This window comes from Dendrobates tinctorius, unplaced genomic scaffold, assembly GCF_039654945.1.
Source record: "Dendrobates tinctorius isolate UK_male_01 unplaced genomic scaffold, ASM3965494v1 ptg000056l, whole genome shotgun sequence".
In the NCBI taxonomy this organism is placed as follows: domain Eukaryota; kingdom Metazoa; phylum Chordata; class Amphibia; order Anura; family Dendrobatidae; genus Dendrobates; species Dendrobates tinctorius.
This window is the reverse complement of record NW_027361724.1, coordinates 9,554,187-9,578,785: the sequence shown is the minus strand read 5'-3', so window position 1 is coordinate 9,578,785 and position 24,599 is coordinate 9,554,187.

The following is a 24,599-nucleotide window of genomic DNA, read 5'->3' as shown; positions in this document are numbered from 1 at the left end:
TGTGCAAAGCTGGGTGATGCACTGTGTGCCCTTCATAGACAGACAGCAGGAGAGCAGGAGAGTTGGGTGGATGGACATACCATGTGAAAGCTAGGTGCAGAGGCAAGTCTATGTGCAAAGCTGGGTGATGCACTGTGTGCCCTTCATAGACAGACAGCAGGAGAGCAGGAGAGCTGGGTGGATGGACATACCATGTGAATGCTAGGTGCAGAGGCAAGTCTATGTGCAAAGCTGGGTGATGCACTGTGTGCCCTTCATAGACAGACAGCAGGAGAGCAGGAGAGCTGGGTGGATGGACATACCATGTGAATGCTAGGTGCAGAGGCAAGTCTATGTGCAAAGCTGGGTGATGCACTGTGTGCCCTTCATAGACAGACAGCAGGAGAGCTGGGTGGATGGACATACCTGTCGGAAGAATAGAGATGCTTGTTAGAGTGCGACGGTGGCAGGTAGCAGGGCACAGTCTGTATACATCCTTCTGGTTTTAATTCTTAAATTAATCTTCACACTTCTAGAACACACTTATAGGAAATCACACTGCAGACTGAAGTCTTTATGCAGACTACCCTTATATATGCTGCAAAGATGAATGATATTGGTTGGACACATGCAGGAATCAGTGAAGTTGCTGGAAATAGTTACATACCTGTATGAAGAGAATAGAGATGCGTGTTAGATTCAGCCATGTTATAACTGCCAGCGTACTTTGATACGTGTACTTCGAACTTCGATTACATTAAATGCCCCCCTGCAGAAATATATAAACATTGCTGGTTATACACCATACAGATCAGCAGTCTGTTATGAAATGGATTATTCCTGACCATCATATGCGTTGAGGCGCAATCTTTGACTGGCAGGTGGCGGGTGAAATGAAGAGTATCCACTTTTTCTTTATCTGACCATATTTTTGACACATGCATTCTATGAGCCAACCTTGAATGTATTGTTATTTACATCTATGTTGAGACTGATCCTGATATGGATCTAAGGGCATTATTTTTGAGATTGATCCAATAGTAATTCTCTGCTTTATTGATATTGAATGAGAATTATGAAGAGTCAGCCTATGAACTTCTGAATATTATATGATGGTCAGGAATAATCCATTTCATAATAGACTGCTAATCTGTATGGTGTATAACCAGCAAAGTATATAGTCAGTCTGTGAAAAAGGATTCTATTTATCATTCTGCGTTTTCTTCACAATTGATGCCACTATACTGCCTCTCTGTTCCTATATTTGTTTTTGTGTGTGGGGTCTAGAGTCTTCTTTGTATAGTGTCAGGGGTCCCTTTAGTTATCGGATAGAGGACTCCCTAGTGGCTGCAGGGTATATCAGGGTGCCTAGGGAGAGCCATCGTTGAGCGGGGGTGGCACAACGTTCCCCCATAGGGTGCCAACCTCCACGGCCAGGAAGGTATTTATGAGCTTATGTAATCTGCCTTCCAGTGGTCGCTGTATTTTATATTTTGTTTTTAATTATATGTTGTCTCTTTCTTCTATCTAGTTTGTGATACTATATTTCTGGAAACCCTCCTCTTTGCCCGGCTCTCTGAAATTACATTTATGGAACATGGCGCTGCCTAAAATTTTTGAAATACTTATCCTTCTATCTCTCATCTGGACTCTTCAGGAATATTGAACTATATCTATTTCTGTGTATTTTTACATATTTCAAAGGATATCTTTCATATAATTCTAATATGTATTAGTTATTGTAATTATCTAATTGAAATGTATTTGATATTTGTTCCCTCTATTATTGTGGATTAATTCCTGTTCCTGCGCTGCTACTCAGTGGTCGTATAAATAGCAGGCATTATACGCCCCAAAATAATATGACGGTGCTGCGTATTCTTTATTAGATAGACATGTACCTATCTTTAAAGTTTTTTCTGTGCCGCTTTGTAGCGCCCAGTTGAATGATGGGCACTGTTTTCCCTTAAATAATATGGTGGCGCTCTACTTCCGTCACCAGTGCGCATGCCCTGGGTGTGGATGTTGCGGCCGGCGTCACTTCCGGTGTCTGTTTGTGCCGCTCCCACAAACCCGGGACACGTGCCACCAATGGTGCGGTGTTGCCGGGTATTTAAGAGGCATGAGAGGGATACCTTGCACACCCGGTTTCCTTGCTTCCCCCGAAGAAGTAACCGCGAAAGGTGCGTAGGCCATGGACTCTGGCACAGGTAATTGACCATCTGACTACTATGCCTTCCTTTACTTTCCTTATCCTGCGGCTATTGTAATTAGTAGAAATACTTGATGGGAGTTGATATAGTGTTACGAGCGACAGGATAGAATTATTTTGGTAGTATTTTGGTATAGTATGTTCCCTTCCCCCCTCCATTTTTTCTTCCTCCTTCCTTCTCTCTGTATTTTGAGTGAGGGTTATAAATGGCACTAGTATCATACAAGATATGGATGTATTATAATATATCTACACTTTTGGGTGGGGATTGTTTTCCTGTGCTGTGAGTCCTTGGATTGGTATGCTTTGTTCCGAACCGGTGTACCGTGACTCATACCATTTTTTCTCTGGTTTAGTTATCACATGTATTTAATAAATGTTGTCTGCCTATTTGTATTTATTAAATTAAAAATACTTTCATACTTTATAAATATGCAGATTCCTTGTTATTTATGATGGATTTTAGGCTCCACTGTTTTCTTGTGTGTGTTTCTCAGTTCGGAGGAGCTCCATAGGGTATTTACCCATCCCTAGGTAATTGAGACTAGGAATTTGCCATTTATAATGTGTTCTGTCCTCGAGTTATTGTTTCTTAGGGTATATCAGGGTGCCTAGGGAGAGCCATCGTTGAGCGGGGGAGCCACAATGTTCCCCCCTAGGGTTCCCACCTCCGTGGCCAGGAAGGTTATTTTTTGTCTTTGATTGGTTCACTTGGTGGTGTGAACCAATTTTGGGTTCTTTTATTAATAAAGTATTTTGTCTGTAGGATTTTTTTCACCACATATCCAAGCCCTCACCTCCTCCTGCCGCCTTAAACTCAAAAATATTTCCCGGATCCGCTCATTCCTCAACCACAAAACCACAAAAATACTAGTGCATGCTCTTATCTCCCATCTCGACTACTGCAACCTCCTACTCTCTGGGCTCCCCTCTAGCACTCTGGCACCACTCCAGTCCATCCTACACTCTGTTGCCCAAATAATCCACCTGTCTAACCGCTATTCCCCAGCCTCCCCCCTATGCCAGGCCCTTCACTGGCTTCCTATTGCCCAGAGGCTCCAATTCAAAACTCTGACCATGACATACAAAGCCATCCACAAACTGTCTCCTCCATGCATCTGTGATATGGTCTCCAGGTACCTAGCTGCACGCAACCTTCGATCATCTCAAGATCTCCTTCTCTACTCTCCCCTTATCTCTTCTTCCCACAACCGCATACAAGACTTCTCCTGTGCTTCCTCCATACTCTGGAACTCTCTGCTGCAACACATCAGACTCTCACCATCAATGGAAACCTTCAAGAAGAACCTGAAGACCCACCTGTTCTGACAAGTCTACAGCCTGCAATTATCCTCGGTCTACTGAACCACCGCCCGACCTGCTCTACTCTCTTTTACTGTATCCTCACCCATCCCTGTAGACTCTGAGCCCTCGCGGGCAGGGTCCCCTCTTGTGTACTTGTGTGTCCTTTGTCTTACACATGTTTATTATACTTGTTTATATTTCCCCTTTTCACATGTAAAGCACCATGAAATAAATGGCGCTATATAAATGCATAATAAATAATAATAATAATAATAATAATAATAATAATAATAATAATAAAATATTAGTAACCAAACAGACAAAGGGGTTTCTGCACTAAGGTAAAGTAAATGTTTGTTTGTTTGTGATAATTAAAATAATGTAAATTAACATTAAAAAATTTTACTTCAAGACCTGGCATCAAGATTATGGCCAATAACAATAAAAAAAGACTTGTTGAATCTCTAATAGGATTATACATACTGTCTTACTGCAACATGCAAATCAATGAATAATTACACTGACACAGATATAATAGGGAAATATGTATGTAATAGGTCAATGTAAAGTACCCAGTAGACAGTTGAACATAACTGGGTTTGTGATACACCTAACATTTTGTTATAGTGTTCTCCTTTCAAACCAAAACTTAGTTATTTGTCATCCAAGCAATGCTTAATTGTATTGCACAGGCAACTATACAAAAAATGTATAAGTAAGCATGTAAAGAAAACTTTATAATGTAAACTTACTAAATTTTGTACACTTTTCCCTGTAAATCTAGCATAATGAAGAATCCTGAATAAATTCAAGGTAGAAATATAAATTGACTAGAGCATTTATGGTAGAAAATTATCTTAGCCTGCTGATCTTTGTAAACTTATGCATGTAAAATGAATTATCAAGGTTCATTTTCCAAAGTAGGTAATTGTTAACTCCGAGTCAATATAATAAAGCAACTAATACCCACATTTGATATGTCCCCCATTTCATACAAAATAGATTACTCATCAATACAAGTCAAGTCATTAAATCAAATTTCAAATTCAAATCAAATTCAAATTTATTATTATCGCCAAGTACATATTACATATATACAAGGAATTCTTTGTGGCAAAGAGGCAACATAATATATAACAACAGATACAACAAGTAACATCTAACAAGACAGATACAGTATATAGTCTACACATGACGATTTAATTGTTGAACAGAGAGTGGATAGAAGCTGTTCATATGGCGGTTGGTACTGCATTTGGGGAGTCTGAAGCGACGTCCTGAAGGGAGTAGTTGGAATGAGGAGTGTCCCGGGTGAGAGGGATCGGATGAAATTTTCAATGCGTGGGATCGAATACTCTTATCATAAAGATCCTGGATTTTAGGCAGGGGGGAGCCTATAATTCTCTCTGCTGTTCTGAAAGTCCTTTGTAAGCGGAGTTTGTCATGCGCAGTGGCTCCCCCATACCAGACTATCAGAGAGGAACAAATCACAGATCTGATGACAGCATTAAAGAATAAGATCAGCAGATTCTTAGACAAACCATATCTTTTCAGCTGACGCAGGAAGAACATCCTCTGTTGTGCTTTTCTTATAACAGCATCCACGTTTTTCCCCCATTTAAGATCATGAGAGATGATAACACCAAGGAATTTGGTCTCTGTGACCCTAAGAACCACTTCGTCATGGATGTAGATTGGAAGTATCTCATGTTGATCTTTCCTAAAATCCACAACCATCTCAGCAGTTTTTTTAGTGTTGAGTACAAGATTATTGGCTTTACACCAGTCACATATTCTTTCCACCTCACTCCGATACAAGTCTTCAGCATTTCCCCTGATGAGACCAATCAGTGTCATATCATCAGCAAATTTCAAGATTTTTACTGAGTCTGCTGAAGAGATGCAATCATTCGTATAGAGAGAAAACAGTAACGGGGACAAAACACACCCCTGAGGTGCCCCGATGTTTGTGACCAAGGTGTCCGAAGTGAATGGTCCAACTTTTACACTCTGTATCCTGGCTGTCAGGAAGTTATAAATCCACAAGCATAAGTTGAGAGGGACTCCAAGAGCTACCATTTTCTTATGAAGTAAATTCGGATCAATGGTATTGAACGCTGAGCTAAAGTCCATGAAAAGAATCCGGACATATGAGTGCCGTTCATCTGTATGATCCAAAATGTACTTCAGTGCCAGATTGACAGTGTCATTTGCCGAACGATTCTCCTTATAGGCAAACTGAAGCTGTCCCATAGCTTCTGCGTGAATTTTATCAGGTGGGACATCATAATTCTTTCGAAGACTTTCATAGCTACAGATGTGAGTGCTACTGGTCTATAATCGTTCAACTCAGAGGATCCCACTTTCTTGGGGACAGGGATAATTGTGGAATTTTTCCAACACTGAGGTACAACGCACTCTTTCAGTGACACATTGTATATATTTGTCAGTGTAGGGGCAAGCTGGGTAGCACATACTTTCAGACACATTGGAGATACACCATCAGGGCCAGGTGCCTTTTTGACCTTAAGTCCCTTCAGGATGCGTATCACCTCTGCCTCGGAGATCACTACTTGGGTGTTGCACAATGAATGATCTTTATATCAACAGACTGAGGAGCTTAGAGATGAATAGCCACTGTGTGTAGAGCTTGCCTCAAATCTGCAGTAGAATTCATTTAACTCTGCTGCCAGACTTCTGCTGGGGTTCACTATAGTGGGGTGGCTTTTATAATTGGTGACCTCTCTTAATCCTCTCCATGCAGATCTAGTATCTTTTGATGAGAACCTTTCCTCCAGAATCTTTGCATACTCGTGTTTGGCTAACTTGTTCTCTTTAGATAGCGAGTTCCTAAGTTTCTTGAATTCAGTAATATCGCCTGCTTTATAAGCCTCCTCTTTTCTCTTACGGATCAACCTGACTTTATTTGTAAACCACGGCTTGTTGTTTCCCCGAAAGTGGACAGATTTGGATGGAATAAACGTGTCTTCACAAAAACGGATATATGAGGACACTGCATCAACCCATTCATCCAGACCCGAGCATGTTTCCTGGAATACCTCCCAGTCCGTGCATTCAAAGCATGCTTGCAGTTGCAATTTTGCCTCCTCAGACCATGTCTTCTTTGTATAAACTATAGGTTTGGATGTTTTCAACCTTTGCCTGTAGGCTGGAATTAAATGAATTAGACAATGATCTGAAAAGCCCACTGCTGCTCTCCTCACTGCCCTGTAGGCCCCTTTTAAGACAGTATAGCAGTGATCAAGCGTATTGTTCTCTCTCGTGAAGCAGTTTATATGTTGAGTAAATTTGGGGAGATCCAGGTTGAGTTTTCCTTTGTTAAAGTCCCCCATTACGATCACAAATGCTTCAGGAGATCCTTTCTCCCATTCTGATATTTTGCAAGCTAATTCACCAATAGCAGCTTTAACAGATGCTTGAGGGGGAATATATACTGCAACCAGAACCATAGATGAAAACTCTCTTGGAGCGTAAAATGGTCTACAATTGAGTGCAAGGTACTCTAGATCTGGAGAGCAACCTTTTCCCAGTATGTTAACATCACAGCACCAGCTAGTGTTGATGTAGAGACATACCCCACCCCCCCTTTGTTTACCTGAAGCTACACAATCACGGTCAGCTCTGTAGATAACAAAACCAGGTAGATCCAGACTACAATCAGGGATGGTGTCATTCAACCAGGTCTCAGTAAAACAAAGAGCAGCTGAATTGGCCATATCAGATCTCATGTTACAAAGTAAGTTCAGATCCTCCATTTTGTTAGATAAGGAACGGACATTAGCCAAGTGGAGTGAAGGAAGAGCTGTTCTGAACCCTCTCCTCCGAAGGCGTGCCAGGAATCCTCCTCACCTACCTCTCTTGCAGTACACCTCCACAGGTTTCACAGAAGTAATGGATTTTATGTACTCAATTGTTGAATTAGCAATCATGCTCCAAGAAGGGGAGTCCATGAGAAATTGCGGATGATTCCAGAATAATAAATCGTCCCTTGAAATCATAAGAGTAGGTTTACAGAGTGCAGTGGCCATGACTACACTCAGCTTGTAGCTATAAAGACTGAACAGTCACAGCTTAGCAGAGTTAAATGTACAACTTTCCATAAAGGGTGCTCCCAGCACTGCTGGGGGGGAGGGCATGGGTGCAACAAGACAGGGACATCAGGGGACCCGCAAACAGTCAGTCCAAACCTGCCCAGCTCACCCTTTCAGCTCCACCTGGATCACAAGATCTCCAGAACATCTCCAGCACCGCACACTCCACCAGCTTTCCTATCCCGGGATCATCTGCATGCTGGAAATGGGTACAAGGCAGGTAGCCAGCAGCTTCACTCTCTCCCAGCTGAAACCAGGCACGGAGCTCCACGAGGACAGAAAGACACCGGTCCCAGCTGGTCGCAGTCTCCACACTACTCCCAGCTCTGCCGAATCCTGTAGCCCTACAGCTCCATGTGGACCACAAGATCTCCAGAACAACTCCAGCACCGCACACTCCACCAGGTTTCCTATCCTGGGATCATCTGCATGCTGGAAATGGGTACAAGGCAGGCAGCCAGCAGCTTCACTCTCTCCGAGCTGAATCCAGGCACGGAGCTCCACGAGGACAGAAAGACACCGGTCCCAGCTGATCGCAGTCTCCACACTACTCCCAGCTCTGCCGAATCCTGTAGCTACGCAATGGTGAGTGAACCAAAGGGAGAATTAACAATTAAACGGGGTAAAAAAAGAAAAAACTCAGGAGCCTCATGCCAGAGCAGCCATCTCTCGGCGCTCCTCCTCCTTTTTTATATTAACATATAAGAAAATATAAGGCACAAGTAATAATCACCTAGTTTATAATAAAGTGTGAAATTAAGTTAAAGAGGTATTCCCATCTCCAAGATCTTATCCCAATATTAGCAAAAACGGCTAATTAAAAATAGATTAATCCACTTTTTGTCCAATTATACAAATTTCACTTCCATATACAACTTACAAAACAAAATGGACAGTGATAAACTGTCACCAATAGAAGAGAACCATACGTGAATACAAAATTCGGATTATTTTAATGATTAAAAATCCATAAAAATCATCGATCTTTACCTCTTTGATATGTAGTACAAATAAGGGATACTACAGCTGTATACCAGCATATGATTGAAGGGTGCACATGTGGTAATTATCATTAAGGCCATGTGCATAATATAACTGGATACCTTGTGTCATTCCTTTTCATTTGATGTAGTGATATCCTTTTCTTTATTGCTATATATGTGCAATATCTAATTTTCATTATTGTGAATATTATCGGTGGTTGTTCTTGACCCCTTGGGGTATGTTCATTGTAATTATGGAAAAGTAGTGAATTTTTATGGATTTTTAATTTTGTATTCACGTATGGTTCTCTTCTATTGGTGACAGTTTATCACTGTCCCTCTTGTTTTGTAATTAAAAATCTAGTATAGTTCTTCTGATTTGCTATGTAGCTGAACAAATGTAGGGCATTGCAGTAGCTTAGATTTCTATTGCTATGACCATTGATCGTGCTAGTTAAACAATGTATTACTTTATGTACACTCACTGGCCACTTTATTAGGTACACCTGTCCAACTGTGTGTTAAGACTTAATTTCTAATCAGCCAATCACATGGCGGCAACTCAGTGCATTTAGGCATGTAGACATGGTCAAGACAATCTCCTGCAGTTCAAACCGAGCATCAGTATGGGGAAGAAAGGTGATTTGAGTGCCTTTGAACGTGGCATGATTGTTGGTGCCAGAAGGGCTGGTCTGAGTATTTCAGAAACTGCTGATCTACTGGGATTTTCACGCACAACCATCTCTAGGGTTTACAGAGAATGGTCCGAAAAAGAAAAAAAATCCAGTGAGCGGCAGTTCTGTGGCCGGAAATGCCTTGTTGATGCCAGAGGTCAGAGGAGAATGGGCATACTGGTTCGAGCTGATAGAAAGGCAACAGTGACTCAAATTGCCACCCGTTACAACCAAGGTAGGCAGAAGAGCATCTCTGAACGCACAGTGCGTCGAACTTTGAGGCAGATGGGCTACAGCAGCAGAAGACCACACTGGGTACCACTCCTCTCAGCTAAGAACAGGCATCTGATGGCTACTTTCAGCAGGATAATGCGCCATGTCATAAAGCTCGAATCATCTCAGATTGGTTTCTTGAACATGACAATGAGTTCACTGTACTCAAATGGCCTCCTCAGTCACCAGATCTCAATCCAATAGAGCATCTTTGGGATGTGGTGGAACGGGAGATTCGCATCAGGGATGTGCAGCCGACAAATCTGCGCCAACTGTGTGATGCCATCATGTCAATATGGTCCAAAATCTCTGAGGAATGCTTCCAGCACCTTGTTGAATCTCTGCCACGAAGAATTGAGGCAGTTCTGAAGGCAAAAGGGGGTCCAACCCGTTACTAGCATGGTGTACCTAATAAAGTGGCCAGTGAGTGTATACTATATATGCACTGTTGCAATACACTTTATGGGATTTAAAACTGTATATTACATCTGGCATACTATGTATCTCACTTTTAATGGATGGATATGTTTATTCTTTGTAATTATTAAGTACTATTATTAGGTACACCCCTATATATCTATCACATGCACTTGATCATTGACTGAAAACTGTCCACATCTCCACAGACCAAAACGTTGCCAAGATGGTCTAATAAAAGTAGCTCTTTTTCCACTGAGCATGATATGATGCCTCCATTTTTTGGATTTCTACAGTTGAGGTTTGATCTTTGCCTGGGGGGATTTTCTCCCAATTTTTCTTTTTCTTTTTGTCTTTGTGCTGCTCTAGTTCTCTTTTTTTTCTGTGATTAAAGTAAGCAATAAAGCTGGATTAAGTCTGTATTTACCTATGATTTTAGTGCAGATTACAGTATTGTGACGGAAAAATCAGATTTTTATGTTGATCTATTTACTTTGGCTGTCTCTTTATATGGTACAGAAAAGTTAAGTGCACATTATAATACAAAAACTATACACTTCAGAATACATTCTCTTTTTTTAAATTCGAGGATAATGGAATTAGTTTAAACCATCTTCAGTCCTGGGATCATTCAGTATTAAACATGTATTTTCTAGTCAATTAGAGTAGATTTTTTGCCAGCCTCTTAAGCTGGAGTCACACATAGCGACTCACCAGCGATCCCGACAACGATATCAACGTGTCAGGATTGCTGGTGAGTCGCTATGTGATCGCTGGTGAGCTGTCACACAGACAGTTTCACCAGCGATCAGCAGAGCGACGCCGAGCGTGCTGCATCATTGTGTTCATTAGTTACCAGCGCGCTGATGCAGGGAGCTGGTAGAATCATAGAATCGTAGAGTTGGAAGGGACCTCCTGGGCCATCTGGTCCAACCCCCTGCTCAAAGCAGGATTTGCTAAATCATCCCAGTCAGATGTCTGTCCAGCCTCTGTTTGAAGACTTCCATTGAAGGAGTACTCACCATTTCTTGTGGCAGCTTGTTCCACTCATTGATCACTCTGTCAAAAAATTTTTTCTAATATCTAATCTGTGTCTCCTCCCATTCAGTTTCATCCCATTCCTTCTAGTCATTCCTTGTGCAAATGAGAATAAAGTTGATCCTTCTACAATATGACAGCCCTTTAGATATTTGTAGACAGCTATTAAGTCTCCTCTCAGTCTTCTCTTTTGCAAACTAAACATTCCCAAATCCTGCAACCTTTCCTCATAAGACAGGGTTTGCAGACCGGTCACCATTCTGGTCGCTCTTTTCTGAACTTGCTCCAGTTTGTTGATGTCTTTTTTAAAATGTGGTGCCCAAAACTGGACACAATATTCCAGATGAGGTCTGACCAAAGAGGAGTAGAGGGAAATAATGACTTCACGTGATCTAGACTCTATGCTTCTGTTAATACATGCTAGAATTGCATTTGCCTTTTTTGCTGCTGCATCACACTGTTGACTCATTCAGTCTGTGATCTATTAGTATATCCAAGTCTTTTTCACATGTGCTGTTGCTTAGCCCTATTCCTCCCATTCTGTATATGCTTTTTTCATTTTTATTGCCCAGATGTAGTACTTTTCATTTTTCCCTGTTAAAAACCATTCTGTTAGTTGCTGCCCACTTCTCCAGTTTATTTATATCTTTTTGAATCCTCTCTCTCTCTTCTCTAGTATTAGCTATCCCTCCTAGCTTTGTGTCATCAGCAAATTTAATCACTTTACCCTCAATTCCTTCATCTAAATCGTTGAAAAAGATGTTGAACAATACAGGGCCCAGGACAGAGCCCTGTGGTACCCCACTTGAGACATTCTTCCAACTGGATGTGCAGCCATTTACGACCACTGTTTGGGTCCGATCACTAAGCCAGTTATGAATCCACCTAACAGTTGCCTTGTCCATTCCATACTTAGTCATTTTTTCAATAAGGATTGTATGAGATACTTTGTCAAATGCTTTGTTGAAGTCAAGATATACTATATCTACAGCATTTCCTTGATCCACCCAATCAGTGATTCTGTCATAGAAGGAAATTAAGTTAGTCTGACATTACTTATTAATTACAAACCCTTGCTGACTCTGTTTAATCACTTCATTCTTATCCAGGTACTGACATACATGTTGTTTAATAATTTGTTTAAAGATCTTTCCTGGTATAAAAGTCAGACTCACCGGTCTATAGTTGCCTGGGTCCACCTTCTTCCCCTTTTTGAAGATAGGAACAACATTTGCTCTTCTCCAGTCTTCTGGGACTTCTCCTGTTCTCCAAGAATTTTCAAAGATTATGGAGAGGGGTTCAAAAATTTCTTCTGCTATCTCCTTCAGTACTCTGGGGTGTAATTCATCTGGACCTGGAGACTTGAATTCATTTAGGTTAGCTAAGTGTTTCCTCACTATCTTTCTGTTTATAGATGTCCTGGATTCTTCTATTCCCTTAATAGGACAGTGAAGAACAGTTGATGTTACATTTCCTTTCTGAGAGAAAACAGATGCAAAATAGGAATTTAAAAGTTCGACCTTCTCAACATCCTGTCTTACCATTTCATCATTTTCATCCTGTAAAAATCTTATAGCATCTTTGACTTTTCTTTTACTTTTGACATATCCCCAAAATCCTTTATTATTGCTTTTGACATCTCTTGCAAGCCTCAATTCATTGTCAGCTTTAGCTAATCCGATTTGTGCCCTGCAGGTTCTGCAGACAGCATTATATTCTTCTTTATATATGCCTCCCTCTTTCCATTTTATAAACATTGTTTTCTTCCTTTTTAGCATGTGCTTAAGTTCTGTGTTCATCCATCCTGGTTTCCTTAAATGCTTCCTATTCTTCCCTCTTTTTTGAATTGTTAACAATTGTACTTTGAGAATTTCATTTTTCAAGATTTCCCATCCTTCCTGGACATTTTTGTCTTTAAGGATATCCAGCCATTGGATCCCTCCAATTCTCTTTCTGAATCCTTTAAAATCTGCCTTTCTGAAATCTAACCTTGATGTCTGAGTCTTCACAGGTCTTCCTCCTCTAGTTATCCAAAATTCTAAAATAGCATGGTCACTACCTCCTAGGGTCCCAGCCACTTTTACCTCCTCAACCATTTCCTCCCTGTTTATAAGGATTAGATCCAAAGTAGCAGTTCCCCTTGTTTTCTCCCCTACCTTTTGGAAGATAAAGCTGTCATCAAGAGAGGATAAGAATTTCCTTGACCTGTTAGTTTTGCCTGAGAGAGATTCCCAACAAATGTCTGGATAGTTGAAATCTCCCATGACAACTATGTCATATTTTTTGGAGAACTTGGCCATTTGATGCATAAAGAGTTCATCCATATCTTCAGCTTGCACAGGCGGCCTGTAGTAAATGCCTACAATGGTGTCCTTTCCATTGTTCTGTCCTTGTATTCTTACCCAAACAGTTTCCACAGAACTCCCAGTCTCTGAAGCTTCAATCTCTGTGCAGATATACGCATTTCTAACATACAATGCGACACCTCCTCCTCGTTTATCAAGTCTGTTTCTTGCAAATAACTTGTATCCTTCTAGTCTTGTATTCCAATCATGTGTATTGTCCCACCAAGTTTCAGTGATTCCAATGACATCATATTTCTTTTCCTGTGTTAGTAGTTCCAATTCTCCTTGTTTGTTGCCCATGCTTTGTGCATTAGTATAGAAACATTTTAGTTTGTGATTGGTTTCTCTTTCTCCAATATTTTTATTAATTAGATTCTTTTGTCTTTGTTCTTCCTTTCCACTTCTAATAGCAGAGTTCTCAATAGCATTTGTCAGCTGTGTGGCTTTTTCTGGTCTTTTGCTTCCCTTCCCATGTTGTTCTAGTTTAAAGCTCTCCTTACAAGTGTAGCAAGGCGACTTCCAAATACATGTTTTCCAGTCTTCGTAAGGTGCACCCCATCTCTAGCAAGTAGTACATTGTAAAGGTAATTCACTCCGTGATCCATAAATCCAAATCGATGCTGGTGGCACCATCGACGTAGCCAGTTGTTCACCTGCAGAATCTTATTCCACCTCCTTTTTCCATGGCCATCCACTGGGAGGATGGAAGAGAAGACCACCTGCGCTCCCAGTTCTTTCACTTTCTTGCCTAAGTCTTCAAAGTCTCTGCAGATGGTTTCCAGGTGGTTTCTTGCGGTGTCATTAGTCCCCACATGAAGTAGCAGGAATGGGTAGTCATCTGTAGGTCTGAAGAGTCCTGATATCCTGTCAGACACATCTTTAATTTTTGCACCTGTAAGACAGCACATTTCTCTTGAAGTTATATCCGGTCTGCAGATAGCGGCCTCTGGTAACTGCAGTCTGCTTTTAACGTGCGTCCCTTGGATACCCAATGTGTACATTAGATACCAGCAGACCGCTGTTCTCTCGCCTGTCAAACGCAGCGATGCGTGCTGGACAGCGGGAGACCAGCGACAAAAGAAATGTCCAGCGGTTTCCTACAGCGATCAGCGATACCGGCAGGGGGGCCGGTCACTGATCGCTGTCGCACACAGTGATCTTGCTGGTGAGATCGCTGTTGTGTCACAAAACTTGTGACTCAGCAGCGATCTTGCTAGCGAGATCGCTATGTGTGACGAGGCCCTTAAGGTTCAGCAAAAGTGATTGACAGCTAACATTTTGCTTCACTGGCACAAAGCTAATTACAAAATAAAACAAAATCAAGTACAATTAACTTTCATTTGAATACCATTGCCTCACTCTAGGATGACAGTGTTAAACCCCTTTTTCCAGTCCAAGCTTTTCAATGCTGCAAATTTGTGGGGAATTTACTATATTTTTTGTAAAACATTTTGCTGAATATTAGCGATTACTGAATTACATCATGTTCAAGGTAATTCAATTTCAAGGCTAAAGGTGAACAGTCTATATTACCATAAATATCTACCAGGAAGCCGCAGCTCATATATGAGCTGACCGCAAGACAAAATGTAAAACAAATCTTCACTATACAGGTATGTATGAATCATGATGAGGTATGCTGGAGGATAAAGCAGGGTGGATGTGGAGCCACAATGTATGACTAGAGATTTATCCAACTATTTTATAGTCTTGGTTATCACTAGAGTTGAGCGACTTTTGTTTTTTTAAGGTCGCGTTTCGTTTCGTGAAACCCGACTTTTCCAAAAGTGGGGTCGAGCAAGATCGTCCGATTATAGGGAAAAGTCGGGGTCGTCCCGAAACACGAAACCCAATGTAAGTCAATGGGGAATAAAAGTCAGCAGTGAGAGGAGGACAGGAAACACAACAACAGTGCCCATTTGAATGCCAAAAGCATCAATTCTTCTTACTTAAGCTTGTCAACCTTAATTAACTTCATAATACAAGTTACGCACTGAAAAATGGGGGTTATTTGGCTACTGACTGTGGGGGGGGAGGGCTGGCTCCAGGTTTTCATGTGCCCTGGGCGAAAGAGCGCCTCTTTAACACATACCACAACTCATCATGCTCCGATACGGCAGAGAAATAGCAGTATAGTACAATGAAAAATACCTCACTTTTTACATCTCATGACGAGGCCCATCTATTTCTCCATACAGAATCATTGGTCCCATATAATGTTTGAAACAGTATATGATGAGCTCCACATAATGCTACAGTATATGTTGGTCCCCATGGATGAAGCTCTACTGTCTTATGGGCCCAAATAATGCTCCAAACATAATGGGCCCCATTTCTAATGCTCTAGTGTATAATGGGCCCTGTAAATGCTGCTCCAGTGTCTGATGTCCACCTTTGGAATGTTCCAGTGTATGGTGGGCCCCATCTATCATTCTCAGACGGTGTTAGGCCCAGTATGGATTGCACGTGATTGCACAAAGGTGAGAAAGGGTACCGTATCCCCAGATAACATGTATGGATAGTGTACACATTCAAAATATATGTCTATACATCAGGAGGCAGGCTCAGATGGTGTTAGGCCCAGTATGGATTGCACGTGATTGCACAAAGGTTAGAAAGGGTACCGTATCCCCAGATAACATGTATGGATAGCGTACACATTCAAAATATATGTCTCAGGAGGCAGGCTCAGACGGTGTTAGGCCCAGTATGGATTGCACGTGATTGCACAAAGGTTAGAAAGGGTACCGTATCCCCAGATAACATGTATGGATAGCGTACACATTCAAAATATATGTCTCAGGAGGCAGGCTCAGACGGTGTTAGGCCCAGTATGGATTGCACGTGATTGCACAAAGGTTAGAAAGGGTACCGTATCCCCAGATAACATGTATGGATAGCGTACACATTCAAAATATATGTCTCAGGAGGCAGGCTCAGACGGTGTTAGGCCCAGTATGGATTGCACGTGATTGCACAAAGGTTAGAAAGGGTACCGTATCCCCAGAAAACATGTATGGATAGCGTACACATTCAAAATATATGTCTCAGGAGGCAGGCTCAGACGGTGTTAGGCCCAGTATGGATTGCACGTGATTGCACAAAGGTTAGAAAGGGTACCGTATCCCCAGATAACATGTATGGATAGCATACACATTCAAAATATATGTCTCAGGAGGCAGGCTCAGACGGTGTTAGGCCCAGTATGGATTGCACGTGATTGCACAAAGGTTAGAAAGGGTACCGTATCCCCGGATAACATGTATGGATAGCGTACACATTCAAAATATATGTCTCAGGAGGCAGGCTCAGACGGTGTTAGGCCCAGTATGGATTGCACGTGATTGCACAAAGGTTAGAAAGGGTACCGTATCCCCAGATAACATGTATGGATAGCGTACACATTCAAAATATATGTCTATACATCAGGAGGCAGGCTCAGACGGTGTCAGGCACAGTATGGATTTGACGGCCCAGGTTACACAGCAGAGGAGCAGGGAGAGGTTAAGATTGCAAATGCTGGGGCCCTGCCCAAGCAAGGGGGACCCACTCGTGGGCGTTGGTACTGGCACTGGGCCCCTCATAGTACAGCGGTGTGTCTGACGGCGGGTGTGCACCACCACCGTCAGAGACACTTGATTGCACTATGAGGGACCCTGTGCCAGTGCCCGCGCCCAAAAGGCGAAATAGGTGAAGTACCAGGAAGAGGTGGACCAAAGCAAGCCATTTTTCTGTCACCCTATGTGTCATCAGGGGAAGGTGGGACAAAATCCTTGGAAACCCATGCGTGGTTCATTTTAATGAAGGTTAGATCATCCACATTTTGGGTTGACAGACGGGTCCTTTTTTCTGTCAGGATTGATCCAGCTGCACTGAAGACTCTTTCCGATAGCACATTTGCAGCTGGGCAAGCGAGCTCCTTTAAGGCATTTTGGGCCAATTCAGGCCAGGTGTCCAGTTTAGCGGCCCAATAGTCAAATGGGAATGACCTGTGTGGGAGAACATCGATATGGGAGGAAAAGTAGTTTGTAACCATAGTTGACAACTGCTGTCTCCTGTCACTTTCCATCGATGCAGTATTACCAGTTGTGTGAGCGGTATTTGAAAAATCAGTCCACAACATTGTCATGAAACCCCTGTCTCCAACGCCACTTCTGCTGTGTGCACCACGAACACCTCTGCCAAGCTGCCCCCGGCCCGTACGGCTTGTGTGAGAACCATCACCGCTGCTGTGTGCTGGGAATGCCTCAAGCAACCGATTTACCAGAGTTGCTTGTTTATTAGCCAATATTAGGTCAAAGTTCTCCTGTGGCATGATGTTTTGTAATTTGCCTTTATAGCGTGGATCCAGGATGCTGGCCAACCAGTAGTCGTCATCGTTCATCATTTTGGCAATGCGGGGGTCCCTTTTTAGGATCCGCAATGCATAATCTGACATGTGGGCCAATGTTCCCGGTGTCAATGATGCACTGCGAGTGCTGGGTGGAGGAGCACTTTCTGGCAAATCCACATCCCTCCAGTCACGCACAAACCCTGTACCAGACCTTGCCACGCCAACATTTTCACTTGCCACACGAGATGCATCCTCCTCCCCTAAGAAATCATCCCCATCATCATCCTCCTCCTCCTCTTCTTCCTCCACCTCGTCCAGGAGAGGTCCCTGAGCAGACAATGGCTGAATGTCATCAAGGATTCCCTCCTCTTCCTCCTTATCAACATTGGCTGCAGACGCATAAGTGGGATGCTCATGCTTAGGATGGCGTCGTCTGCGCTTACCAACCGTGTGCATTCCTCAAAACACTGAAGGACTTTACAAAGGTCTTTCAGGTTCGACCACTGCACACCTGTCAACTCCATGTCTGCTCTCAAAGTGCCTGGCCATGTATCCTCCCACAAATGCATTATGGCCTGCATCTGCTCGCACAGCCGCTCCACCATGTGCAGGGTGGAGTTCCACCTTGTTGCAATGTCGATAATGAGGCGGTGGTTGGGAAGGTGGAGCAATCGCTGCAGTTTCTGCATACGAACGCAGTGTACAGGCGACCGGCGGATGTACGCCCACAGTCTCCGCACCTTCTGGAGCAGGGCTGTTAACTCCGGATAATTTTTGAGGAAGCACTGCACCACCAGGTTCAAGGTGTGAGCCAAGCAAGGTATGTGGCTGAGTTTTGAAAGGGCTATGGCTGCCACAAAATTATGGCCGTTATCACTAACTACCTTGCCTGCCTCAAGATGTACACTGCCCAGCCATGACTCAGTTTGTCGCTTCAAGTACTCGGCCAGCACCTCGGCGGTGTGTCTGTCGCCCAAACACATCATCTGCAACACAGCCTGCTGACGCTTTCCACTAGCTGCTCGATAGGGGGACACATCGTGTGCAACAGTGGCAGCTGCAGATGGAGTGCTCGTACGACTGCGCTCTGTGGACGAGCTTTCGCTTCTGGAGGAGGAGGAGGGTCGAACGCCTACAGCCAACTGTTTCCTATACCGTGGGCTAGGCAGCACTGTCCCACCACCGCTGTCCCCTGTGGACCCTGCATCCACCACATTAACCCAGTGCGCAGTGATGGACACGTAACGGCCCTGGCCATGCCGACTGGACCATGCATCAGTTGTGAGGTGCACCTTTCCGCTCACTGACTGCTTGAGTGCATGGACAATGCGGTCTTTCACATGATGGTGGAGGGCTGGGATGGCTTTGCGAGAGAAGAAGTGGTGACTGGGTAGGTCATAGCGTGGTACTGCATAGGCCATGAGTTCGCGGAAAGCTGTGCTTTCCACCAACCGAAAGGGCATCATCTCAAACGAGATTAGTTTGGCAATGTGGGCGTTCAAACCCAGTGTACGCGGATGAGAGACTGAGTACTTTCTTGACCTACTCATAGTATCTGGGAGGGTGAGCTGGACTTGAGAGCTGCATATGGTGGAAGTAGCGGTGGACAGGGCGGACTGAGAGAGGGTTGATGATGGTGATGGAGTTGGTGTTCTTTCTGATGGCCTAGAATCAGTCTTTCGTTGATATAACAGTGGGATTCCCTGACTGCTGTGGTCTTGCAACGACACCTCAACATTCGCTGCTGTGCTAACTGGTGGGCTTACAGTGGGGGAAACAATGTAGCGTTGCTGACTATCTTCGTTGTGATCAGTTGCATATGTGGCACTTGAGGTTTGGTGTTGTGTCCACGCTTGCAAGTGCATGCTGGTTAAATGTCTAAGCATGCAACTGGTATTCAAATTTTTCAGATTTTTCCCTCGGCTAAAGGTCTTTGCGCACTTCTTACAGATAACCTTGGCCTGATCATGAGGATTTTGGTCAAAAAAGTGCCACACTGCACTCTTCCTACTTTGGCAGACATTTTGCGGCCTAGCACGCTGTGATCTTTTGACCCTCTGGACAAGCTGTCCAGCAACTCTTTTGATGTTTGGAACCTGTCTTTGGAGTGCTTTGGGCCTGCCAGATAACAGCTGTTGCGATGTCGATGTCTGCTGTGGATGCTCCTCATCTGAGCTATTGGAAGCAGCACCCTCTTCCCCCAATGGATTCCAATCTTGGTCAACAACTGGGTCATCCATCACCTCCTCTTCTATGTCATGTGCACCTTCCTCTGTGTCACCGTGTATGGTGGTATAGTGTGCGGGAAGGGGCACCTGAGTCTCATCAGGGTCAGAATCTGGCTCTGTACACTGCGAGGACAATGTAGTGCTCTGAGTGAATGTACCAGCAGAATCATCCATCAGCGGCTGTGCATCAGTGCACTCCATGTCAGATTCATCTTGGCCTGGGTAATTCACCATTTCACTTGATAATCCAGGCATGGTATGTGAAAACAGCTCCATGGAGTAATCAGTAGTATGGCCTGCGTCATCCTTCAATCTTGGTTGGGGTGAAGGACACAAGGAAAGGTGTGGTTCATGAACATGAGCCTCCAATGACGACTCAGTGCTTTTACTTTTTACAACTGAAGAGGAGGCGATAGAGCTGGAGGCTGAGTCAGCAATGTAAGACAAAACTTTTTCCTGATGCTCTGGCTTTAAAAGCGGTTTGCCAACTCCTAGAAAACTAAGCGTTCGAGGCCTTATGTAGCCAGACGATGACGCAGGGTCAGCACCTCCTGCATTCGGTCCTATTTTGCTCTTGCCACTACCATCAGATCCACCACCAACACCATCATTACCAGCTGCCAACCCCCGCCCAATTCCACGGCCTCTTCCACCAGCCTTCCTCATTTTTGGTAGAAATGTAGACAAAATCCAACAAACTATATAGTAATGTAAAACAAGGTACAAGGTGTCTATAGGACAGGGGAGATTTTGAATTTCTGCAGACACTTGTGGACACTGGACACTTTTGGATTTTGTGAGGCCCACTGACATCTGAGCGCTATGTGACAGGCTCGATGGCACAGCTGTGACCAAAGTGACTAGAGGATAAGGGAGATTTTGAATCTCTGCACACACTTTTGGACACTGGACACTTTTGGATTGTGTGAGGCCCACTGATATCTGAGCGCTATGTGACAGGCTCGATGGCACAGCTGTGACCAAAGTGACTAGAGGATAAGGGAGATTTTGAATCCCTGCACACACTTTTGGACACTGGACACTTTTGGATTGTGTGAGGCCTATTGATATCTGAGCGCTATGTGACAGGCTCGATGGCACAGCTGTGACCAAAGTGACTAGAGGATAAGGGAGATTTTGAATCTCTGCACACACTTTTGGACACTGGATGGACACTTTTGGATTGTGTGAGGCCCACTGACATCTGAGCACTATGTGACAGGCTCGATGGCACAGCTGTGACCAAAGTGACTAGATGATAAGGGAGATTTTGAATCTCTGCACACACTTTTGGACACTGGACACTTTTGGATTGTGTGAGGCCCACTGATATCTGAGCGCTATGTGACAGGCTCGATGGCACAGCTGTGACCAAAGTGACTAGAGGATAAGGGAGATTTTGAATCTCTGCACACACTTTTGGACACTGGACACTTTTGGATTGTGTGAGGCCCACTGATATCTGAGCGCTATGTGACAGGCTCGATGGCACAGCTGTGACCAAAGTGACTAGAGGATAAGGGAGATTTTGAATCTCTGCACACACTTTTGGACACTGGATGGACACTTTTGGATTGTGTGAGGCCCACTGATATCTGAGCGCTATGTGACAGGCTCGATGGCACAGCTGTGACCAAAGTGACTAGAGGATAAGGGAGATTGGATTGCTTTTAAAAAAGCGGTTTGCGGAGCAGTGGGTAAACAGCAATGCAGGAATGTCAGGAAGCCTTAGAAGGCAGCCCAACAACCAACACCACTGATACACCACTATATAGCCTCCCCTTGCACTGCACACACAGTGACTGGTGTGTTGTGCAGGCCAAATTGCTAGCAGCAGAAGCAGAGTTTTTGTCTTCTCAGCAGGACAAAAAAAAAAATTGGGATTGCTTTTAAAAAAGCAGTTTGCGGAGCAGTGGGTAAACAGCAATGCAGGAATGTCAGGAAGCCTTAGAAGGCAGCCCAACAACCAACACCACTGATACACCACTATATAGCCTCCCCTTGCACTGCACACACAGTGACTGGTGTGTTGTGCAGGCCAAATCGCTAGCAGCAGAATCAGTTTTTTTGTCTTCTTCCCTGCCTAACGCTCTCCCTACAGAATCAGCAGCAACCTCTCCCTATACTAAGATCGGCAGAAGTAAGATGGCGGTCGGCGTGCACGCCCTTTTATACCCCCTGTGACGCCCACCAAAGCAAGCCAATCACTTGCATGCCCTTCTGAAAGATGGTGGTGACCCGTACCCATGTCATCACGTTGCCCACAGTGTCCGTGGATCCTGATTGGCTGAAAAAGAGCGCAAAACAAACTTTTGAAACGCGACTTTGGCGCGTAAGTCGCCGACCTCGTGGCCGACCTCATCCTAGGGTCGGGTTTCGTTTCATGAAACCCGACTTTGCTAAAAGTCGGCGACTTTTGAATTTTTTCGACCCGTTTCGCTCAACTCTAGTTATCACATTAATAGGGAAGTCAAACAATTTTTAAAATAAAATCCCTCATTGCTAACCAGCATGTTGTACCAGAGGTTTGCTTTGTCAAGACTGATGCATTTTATTAGAATTGTTATTATCTGGTAATACACGGTGCAATATAATTTTTCCATGTTTGACATTTTTTGGAGATCACATTTATGAGACTCATACTCTAAATGCCATATAGAAGTACAGACATGTGTGAGGCTGATTATCATGAATACATACAAGACAGTACAGAGCAGAGCCACTTTCTGCTTTCTAAAGTGTCACAGGAAATGTACAACAGAAGAATCTGCTCACAGGTTATGTAAATAACAATCTGGGATGAAGGTGTTTGGCTGCTATTATTATTTGTCTTGTTCTATCAAAAGGGGCTGTGGAGTAAAAACTTGGGATTTATTTGTCCTGCTGAAAGAGCAATGACTAAGGGAGGCCTAAAGGCACCGCCACACATAGCGACTCACCAGCGATCCCGACAACGATATCAACGTGTCAGGATCGCTGGTGAGTTGCTACATGATCGCTGGTGAGCTTTCAAACTGACAGCTTCACCAGCGATCAGGACGAGCGATGCCGAGCACGTGGCGTCGCTGTGTACTTTAGTTACCAGCGCGCTGATGCAGGGAGCTGGTAACTAAGGTACATATCCGGTTTCTAAGGGACGTGCGTCTCTTAGAAACCCGATGTGTACCTTAGTTACCAGCTCCCTGCATCAGCGCACTGGTAACTAAAGTACACAGAGGGTTTCTAAGCACAGCGCAGTGCATAGAAACCCTGTGTTTACCTTAGTTACCAGCTGATCACTGGTCTCCCGCCTGTCTCACGCAGCGATGCATGCTGGCCAGCGGGAGACCAGCGACCAAAAAAATGTCCAGGGCTTTCCTACAGCGATACCAGCAGGGGGGCCGGTCACTGATCGCTGTCACACACAGCGATCTCCCTGGTGAGATCACTGTTACGTCACAAAACTTGTGACTCAGCAGCGATCTCGCTAGCGAGATCGCTATGTGTGACGGGGCACTTAGAGTCATTAGTATTTGGGATCCAATTATCGGGGTTTTAAGTTTAGGGATTTTCACATGAAAAAAAAAATTACAAAGCTTCTTCTAATTCGTGCAATATTAATCCCTTTCTGACATCGGACGTATGATTCGATCCCTGAGCCTATTTGCCTAGGGAGTGAATATTAGGTAATTGCGACTGCGGTGTGTGTGGGCGATGACCACCGGGTGTCAGCCGATTCTGACAGCTGATACCCGGCACTAAGTGACATGGGATCCTGATCATTGCCATGGTGATCCAATGTCTGGACATGCGGCCAGCAAAAAAAAGAGTATTTGAATTTTTTAATGTATGGAGCAATATATTGGGCCCATTGTGCATGGAGCATATGTTATAAACCATAAGAAAAAGGAGCTTAATACCAGATCAAAATAAAAATAAATCTTTATTGATACCTTGTGAAAATAAAAAATAAAAATAAGTGCTGAAGACCAAAGCAGAGGCCGCAAATCCAATAACAGTCCAGAGAGACCTTAAGACATCTTTAGCTCACACAAGTATACATGATTAAAAAGATATTTAATAAATATAGTATATAGAGGTAATTAATTTTGCTTATTCAAAAAATGTGCTAACGCTTGTAAACGAAATACACTACAAAAAAGTGCTTTGTGAAAAGTAAATTGCTAAGGCTACATGTGCATGTCAAATACCAATTCACTATGGTCAATCATAAAGTGCATAAAAAATAAATTGCTGCTAAAAAAGCATACATGGAATTATGCCTATAAATATGCTATACTGCTGTAGTGAAAAAGGTGCTCTGACTTCAAAATGCTTATTAGATGCAAATATATTATTGCTTCAAAAAGAATACTTTCGATATATCAATTGCTGCTGAAAAGCATTCAATAAAGCTATGTCAAAGCTGCAAAGATATAAAGTGCTCTTTGCAAATATAGCATACAAACACAGTGGTATGCACACCAAGTATACTGTAAATAAAGAATAAGCAAAATAAAGTGAAACTTACTGTTAGGGCTGGCAGAAGGCACCAGATTATTAAATAGTAGTGGGTGCGTTCGCAGCCCGGGGTCCACCGTGCAGAGGTGGTACACTGCTGCTAGGAAATGGCGGAAGAATAGAGCGGTGTGAAAACAGTCACATGTGGGTTACGTCACCCAGTTTGAACAGGAGCGGACTCTGTTAAGTCACAGAGCCGC